Source organism: Tachysurus fulvidraco, chromosome 1 (assembly GCF_022655615.1).
Source record: "Tachysurus fulvidraco isolate hzauxx_2018 chromosome 1, HZAU_PFXX_2.0, whole genome shotgun sequence".
In the NCBI taxonomy this organism is placed as follows: Eukaryota; Metazoa; Chordata; class Actinopteri; order Siluriformes; family Bagridae; genus Tachysurus; species Tachysurus fulvidraco.
Window position 1 is genome coordinate 6,787,891 of NC_062518.1, and position 8,210 is coordinate 6,796,100.

At 37.9% G+C, this 8,210-nt stretch overlaps 1 long non-coding RNA gene across 1 annotated transcript; it reads right to left on the reverse strand.

The window, feature by feature from the left end:
- Positions 1 to 1,051: 1,051 nt before the first annotated feature.
- Positions 1,052 to 3,799, reverse strand: LOC125145670. Its single transcript, XR_007144085.1, has 2 exons — positions 3,138 to 3,799; positions 1,052 to 2,676 (listed from the first exon to the last, which is right to left on the reverse strand). It is a non-coding gene; the product is annotated as an uncharacterized LOC125145670 (long non-coding RNA).
- Between the last annotated feature and the right edge of the window lie 4,411 nt (positions 3,800 to 8,210).

An 8,210-nucleotide genomic window follows, 5' to 3' on the forward strand; every position in this document is an offset into this window, starting at 1 on the left:
TCAGCTGGCATTCCTCAGAGTGCCCACACACGGGCTATGAGGGCAGATGCATAGCCTTCGAGACAAACTTTATCAGTTACAGATTCCACTTACCTGCACATACAATTACCTTCTGCACACCTTTTACACTTTCCTCTGATTTCATCAGTCACAGCAAACTTTAAAGCACAGAACAAGTTGTATTGATGCCTGGGGTCTTGCATGACCACAGGAATGTCTCACGTCTCATCAATCTCATTTAACCTCCTACAAGGACAATGCAGGTCCTCTTTCAGCCCCCTGAATAAGCACACACATTCCTGTTCGTGTGTCTTTTTCCTCTTTCAAGTGCATGTGTCAACACTGCCAAGATAAAGCTACCAGCATTGATATTCCCTTCAGACAACAGAGAGATCTCAGTAAGAACAGAATGGATTCATTGCAAGAATTCAAAAGTCTGAACTTAAGAAACAGAGAGAGAAAAACAGAAAGAGGACAACAAAAGACAAAACAATTATCTTTCTTCTTGCACAGACAACGCTTTTTCTGGGTGGCAGCACAGCGCAATCCAGATGACAATCTTTCATGCCTTTTTTTTGTCTTTTAAATCTGAAAAACAAGCGATCAAACATGGAGCAGAATTCTAAACCTGCCAAAACATCAGTGAAATCAAGACATTGAGGAACATTATGCACACACAAACATGTGAATTTGTAGTGTAAGCTGGTTGTGTGGCAGGTGTGTTGTAAAGTCGTCATTCACTAAGCCTGAAGACTATCAGTGTGCATCTCTGAGCTCACACTCACACCATCACACTGATTTACAGTGTAGTCGAGCTTTCACACACACACACACACACACACACACACACACACACACACACACACACACACACACACACACACACACACACACACACACACACACACACACACACACACATACTGTACATGAATATAAACAGTCTCCCAGCTACTTCATTACAGAAATTCACACAGAAATGTCAGGTTACGATCTGTAATAGCCCCAATTACACCAGACTAAGAGTAAAGCTGGGATTTACCTGCTAGAGCTCCTTAGAAATTCCTCCCCTTTAACTGTGTCAATGCATTAAAATGGATCAAGCACAATTAATGTGTTTTTAACCCCTTAAACTGCCAGGACCAATGAGCAAGTCCAGAATTAAATTCCTCTCTATTGCAACATTCTCAACATTCTCTATTACTGAATAATGGATTAAAATTTGAACACCTCAGGAAAAAAATATTTAATAATGCATACAAATGTAGATTCTGAAGAATCTGATTTAACGTGTTTGTTACTGGGATCGACTCTGGATCCACTAAGAGGCAAGGAAGTATAATCACCTTTGCTGGGAGAGACAGAATTCTCTCTCTCTCTCTCTCTCTCTCTCTCTCTCTCTCTCTCTCTCTCTCTCTCTCTCTCTCTCTCTCGCTCTCTCTCTCACTCATCAATCACAGTGACAATTAACACATAGTGCGTCCGGAAGCTCGAGAGCTCAACACATCTTGAGTAGCAGTTTGAATACTTGTGGTTGGCTTTCTTCCTGTGTCTCAGAGGAAGCACCTGTTAGCCTTCACACTCTCCATTTGGTACCTTGTTGTATGATGGAGAGAGCTGGCAGGTTAGCGAGAAGTGACGGTTGACTAAATTGGGGAGAAAATAGGGACTACGCTATAAATAGATTATGTTAACAAAAGAAGTTTGCATACAGTGAAGCCAGTAATTGTGGCACATGAAAAAAAAATCTATTTTTTGATAGGGTTTTCTTCTTTACTTCAGCTAAAGGTAAGATTTATTTAGTATTTTCGCTACAATATGAACCGCAAAGGCATTATTTTAGAACCTTTTTAAACCCATTTTTAAAACCAAGGGTGCCAATAATAAGAGCTAACTGTGACCACCTTGGTGCAGTTATTTTGTTCTCTGCAGTTACTTGGTGAAATATTCACATATTCACATATCACATAATATAAAATATGTCCAATCGATGCATAAATACGTAAATACTAAATGCATGAATACAGAGAAAATCCAAGAGAGTAAAATTTAAGAAAAAATCAGGAGAGAAACTATAGCAAAAAACAGAAAGTGCCTGGTTTGGCTTGTATTCCTGCATCCAGCGTTCCTGAAACATCCTCTGGATGAAAAAAAAAGCATAAAAGCTAAATAAATACGGACGGATTATTAAAAGACCAAAAAAATAAAGGTGGCATAATACAGCAGTGCCACTTATTAATATTTAGTTTAGATCGAGGAGCTAAAATACAAGACGTTAATACATTCATCAAAACAGAAAAAGAGTTCTCTGAAATACTGACGCAAGTCTTAGGATTTAATCCGTCTTTGTCACACACCACAGTACGCCGCGTTTCAACAAAAGATAGAAAGTGAAAAAAACAGACAAAGAAAAGATAAAGATGGATTAAAGTCTACTCTTTTTCTTTCTTTCTTTCTTTCTTTGGCTTTTTCACAGCTTCTTATTACATTTAATAGGTCAGTTAAATTGGAGCTGGAGCAAAAAAAAAAAAAAAAAAAGAATTTTGGTCCTAAAAACAGAAGTGACAGCACATTAAGATGAGTGATGTCCCCCATCTCGCTTCAGCCCTTCACCCCTTCCTGCAGATCTGAGCCTCATAAAGCCTGGGAGAGCTGGACACCAGCAGAACTGCAGAGCTAGCACACACACACACACACACGCACGCATGCACACACACACACACACACACACACACACACACACACACACACACACACACACACACACACACACACACACACACACACACAGAGTACAGAAAAAGTTCCACTTCTGCTGAGCTGTTCATTTGTCAGATATATGCTTAACATATACTACATACATAATACAAAAAGGTTTAGAATTGTCAATACGGTGACATTTCTGTAAGAAAACTTTATTCAACATTTATGGAAGGAGTCTTCAGTGTCAGTGAGTTGTAACACCACTGTAAGTGTCAGCACTTTCTGTTTCTCTATAACATGCCAAACCTTTTTTTTCTTCTTATTTTGAGAATGTAGTAATGCAAACTGTGGACACTGTGGACAACTCCACCACTAAAAAGTCTAGTCCTTCTTATTAATTAGTATACCATAAATACAAACATAAAGGAACCTACCGAGTAAAAATGTAATCAGTTTCTCTGTTGGTTACAATGAAAATTCCAAATAATCACTCACTCAGTCGTGAGATATCACACTAAAGACACTCACAGACCGGTGGACGGATACATGAATGCTCTGATGGCAAACATATCCGAGCGTGAACATGTAACTTCTCTATATGACAAACAGGAAGGAAGCTAAAAATATTCAGATACATAACCTTGCTGTGAACTCGAACCTAGATCGAATCCAATATAATTATTTGCTGGTTAAAATGACAATACTAAACAAATCCTACAAATATTCCAGCAATGTTTATCATCCAGTAACAGTAACATGTTAACCCTGAAAACACAAAAGCTGAACAACCCAGAGGCTGGTGAGGGAACCTGCTTTCTGGATGTTGCTCTAAACATTAAATACAGCTAGAAATGTTATATTGTTAGAGTAAAATAATATTATTCTCTTATTCTCTTTTCATTCATTTCATTGTATTTTATTCTTGTTTTTTAAATCTCCATGATTGACTCTTGTATTTGATTAGATTTTTTTTATTTTTTTTTTGTATAAAAGGGACAGTTATAAATAGCATTTCACTGCATGTCACACTGTGTATGTGACCAATAGAATTAAGGTTAAAGGTTAAAATGGTTGTGTAGATCGTTCTGTGGTGATACTTGCGCTCTGTTTTACCAAATTCAGATCCCACAAATCTAAAGACTTCTGAACTGTTGTGAATTTGCCAGTATGTGAATGTTCTTATTTTCTGATCATTATAAAGTTGAAATATATTTGCCAAAATAAATAATAATAATAATAAAGGTCTTGTTTAGTCAGGACATGATGTTATTGCTGAAATTTCCAGTGCCCATGACCACAGGCTTTCACAGTCCTTCATAGTAATCATGTGGAGTAAGTACTTCCAAGTTCACACCCCAGACACCTTGGCTGTGTTTGAATTGCAAATCTGCTCTTGCACTTTGAGCTCAGGCTGTCTTGGCATTACCTATTCTGTGGAAGGGCTGCCAGGGACTGTGAGCTTCTGTTGAGATGCACACACACACACACACACACACACACACACACACACACACACACACACACACACCGACTCTCACAGTAGAGCACGATCAATAACCATGCACAGGATGGACCACTCAAAGTCAGAGAGATGGCAACAAGGCAACTAGTCCTTGGAAATAAAAATGAGTAAGGCAGAGACAGTGAGGAAGGAGAAGGCCGTGTGCTCAGACAGTGTCACTGTTGTTAAAACACGATCAGCCCGTTTTAGACCGGTCACTATGGCTACACCCAATTACCTCAGAGCAAAAGTGAACCCATAAACACTATTAATAAAAGAGATATTTAGAACAATGACAGGGTGATCTTCAACCCCTGGAAACTCAGTCACTACACTCCATAAATCCTTTGATGAAGGTCATCAGGAAATGCTGTTAGAATTCCAAGCATTACATTTTATAGCAGGCAATACAATGGCTATTTATAAGTGCAAAAATGCTGCTTCGCTCACAAAAGCCGCGAGCAGAACATTAAACCGACGAACCTCCATGACGTGTGCGTTACCGACATTATTGTGTTGTAGCACAAAACTGAGCAGGGATGAATGTTAAGCAGTCACATCTTAGTAAATTCAATTTAAATGCTTTAGTGGCAGGAACATATTGTTACAGATTTAACAAGGCATTTAAATAAGCCTATATAATAAATCAGTCTTGTACCCAGCCTATGAAGATAGCTTATGAGGTTTCTAATGGATCATTTGTGTAGTGCTCAATGATGTGTGTCTGGTTAGCGTTAGCAGGGTAGGCTTAGCATGTCCTGCTAATCAACAGGTTAATGTGAAACAAAGTCAACACTGTGACTGTACCACCTGTTAACATATCTGTGTGTGTGTGTGTGTGTGTGTGTGTGTGTGTGTGTGTGTGTGTGTGTGTGTGTGTGTGTGTGTGTGTGTGTGTGTGTGTGTGTGTGTGTGTGTGTGTGTATGTGTGTGTGTAAGGTTTCAGTGCCAGGAACTGATTTTGCTAGTAAAGCTATTATCACACACACACACACACACACACACACACACACACACACACACACACACACACACACACACACACACACACACACACACACACACACCATGGAGGCAAACACCTGCAGGCAAGTTGACTACAAATACATACAGGTCTGTTCATGATTAGCACTCTACCACAAACCACTAAGTATAGTGTCATGTGTTTATAGTGTACATACAGCTCTTAGTTGGGCGTGTGAAAGTATGTGTACTGATGTCTTATTCATATGGTACATACAATACGCTTATTTTGACACATTACTCAAATTCATTGTTTACAGAGAATGACGCAAGAATCAATTTCAACACACTTGATCATAAAAGAAATAAAAGATAAAAAGCCAGATTGGTTTTTAGCTGACAAAAAGGCTACATGAACTGAAATAAGCACTCCTTATAGACGTGATGAACTGAAAAGCAAATAACAACAACACAATACACCTAACCTTGAGGCAGATGAGTGACAACAGCAGAAGAGCACATCTACTTAGGGCACAGGTTCACATCCGGACACAACTGTTGACAGGAAGATGACTTTGGATCTGGATTGTTTTTCTTTTGCTATACAATATCACTTATTCTACTGCAAGGCAACCTCAGTATGCTCAATATGCAGGATATGTTTATCCTGTTTTTACTTACTCAGAACCTGGAACTATAAAAAAGGCACTACTTAAAATACAAATTATGTAGTATTTTGGTTTAAATATCACACAATCATAAGTTTTATAATCATACACTTTATTAATCAAATCCAAAGTCCTGACCAAGGTAAACAATTTTCCTATTTTATCCAAAGTCCCTGAAACAGCTCTGCAGTAATTAGCCCCATAAAACATAAGGGGTTTGTACCCTGAGGTCCTGAACCCCACTTTGAAAGCAACTAATCTTAATAACTTTTAATAAAGTAATACATACGTGTACATTAAAGAAAGAAAGAAAGAAAGAAAGAAAGAAAGAAAGAAAGAAAGAAAGAAAGAAAGAAAGAAAGAAAAAGAAAATGCAACTGAATAAATCTAATACTGAATTATACTGAGTTATAGTGCAAATCCCTTAAAATGGTATTTGTGTATAGTAGAATAAGCCTTTTTTTTTTGTCACATATGCATTACAGCAGTGAAATTCTTTTCTTTGGATATTTTGGCTCGTTAGGAAGCTGAGATCAGAGCTCAGGATCAACCGTGTCACAGCTCCCCTGGAGCAAAGAGGGTTAAGGGTCTCCCTCATGGGCCCAACAGCCAGTGGCAGCTTGGACCCTTAACCTTCAATCAACGACCCAGAACCTTAACTGTTCGAGTCAGCATTGTACTACAGTAATAAAGTATAAATTTTTAGCTGCTTTTCTAGCTATATCCTCAGATTCCTCAGAGAAAATAAGTTCTAAAAAAAGGAACTAGTCCTACGTCGTCTTTCAGATACACCCTTGAGGTCACGTTGCTACAAACTAGATTTTTATTAAAAAAAATAATAATAATAATAAATGAATTTTGTGTTATGACTTCTGGATTTCTTTTTTTTACCTGAGTTAAGGCCACACCCTAGTCTTATCAGCTGTACAGAATTTGTTAAGAAATAACACAGGCCTTGGTGTGTAATTAGGTCGATTCTCACTCTTAGGTGTCAGGCCACAAGCGGAACAAGCAGAGACATTGACTGCATGGCTGGCAAACTAGCATGAATCTGTGAACCCGCCTTTCACCTCGTGCTTTTCATTCCCTCCCTTAACCCAGATGTGTTTCAGCAGCAAGAGGTGGTTTAGGTGTGTACGTGAGTGTGTGTGCAGGTGCTTGTGCACTTAAGAGTTTAGTTGAGCTGCTCACTTGAGTAGAGAGAAAGGCACAAATTCTCTTTGTTGCAGAAAAATGGCCAAATAGGGTAAAACAACAAGCATTAAATAAAGCAGCCTTCAGTCCCTATCACTTCACTTTCACACAGAGACTGCCACAGGTGTGTATCCACTCAGGTGTCATTCAGGAAGGGTTAGATTTTCAAAACACACACACATAGACTATTGTATGCTGTGTGTGTGAATGACATGTCTAACAGGTGGTGTAAGGTTCACTTCATTCTGACACAATACTTGAAATGAGAGACAGGAAATGCTTGTCTTATTATCGGTCTGATTACAATCTCCATAAACATGCACTTATTATCTACTACATTTATCCTTTTAATTGACCCCACCTAGACATCAGCAAAACTACATTCCTTGACTTAAAACTGTTCCTTCTCATTAGTGTGGATAGGTACGTGTGGTTTCCATCAGTCACATGACTCTTGCACAATTTGGTGTTTTCCCCCGTTCCCAGCACTTCCTGGGTTGAACTGGGTGTGAAATATTTAATCCTGATCAACGTTGTGGTGGAGCACAAACTCAGATCAGACCTTGGATTGTTGAATCCAAAAGAAATGAGTAAACATCGAGTAAATAAACATTGCACAATATCACTTTTTATATTGTTGTTTTCCTTAAAAACCACTAAGCTTTGAAATGAATTTAAACTAGTTCACACAATAGTCACTTACATATATATTAGAAAAAAACATGGAAAAATTAAATAAATCCAAACCACATAAAAAAAGTCTTTTCATGTGTAAACATTTCCAGTTTAACAATAAATGTATTGTCTAAATCCGATTTTTACTCATTGATATTTGTTCCAAGATCCATCATCTGCTGTCTACCATTTCTTGCTGGTATCACTGATATCGATACGGAGTACTGGATGGTGCCGTCTCTAATAAAAAAAAAACATAGAAATGTATATATATTTATAACCAAATTTGACTGAAATTCACCATAAAGCCATAACAAGCTCACAATACTATAAAATCGCACAACACTCCTTTAAAAATCATTTTGGGGTACCTATTGGGGTGGACTACTCCTTTTTAATCGCTATTGACAATATCTGTAACAAAACAACATATAAAGTTTTTGCTTGGTGAAAGAATTCTTAACATTTTTAATCCTTAAAAAATACAATTTTCTCTTTTAAATACG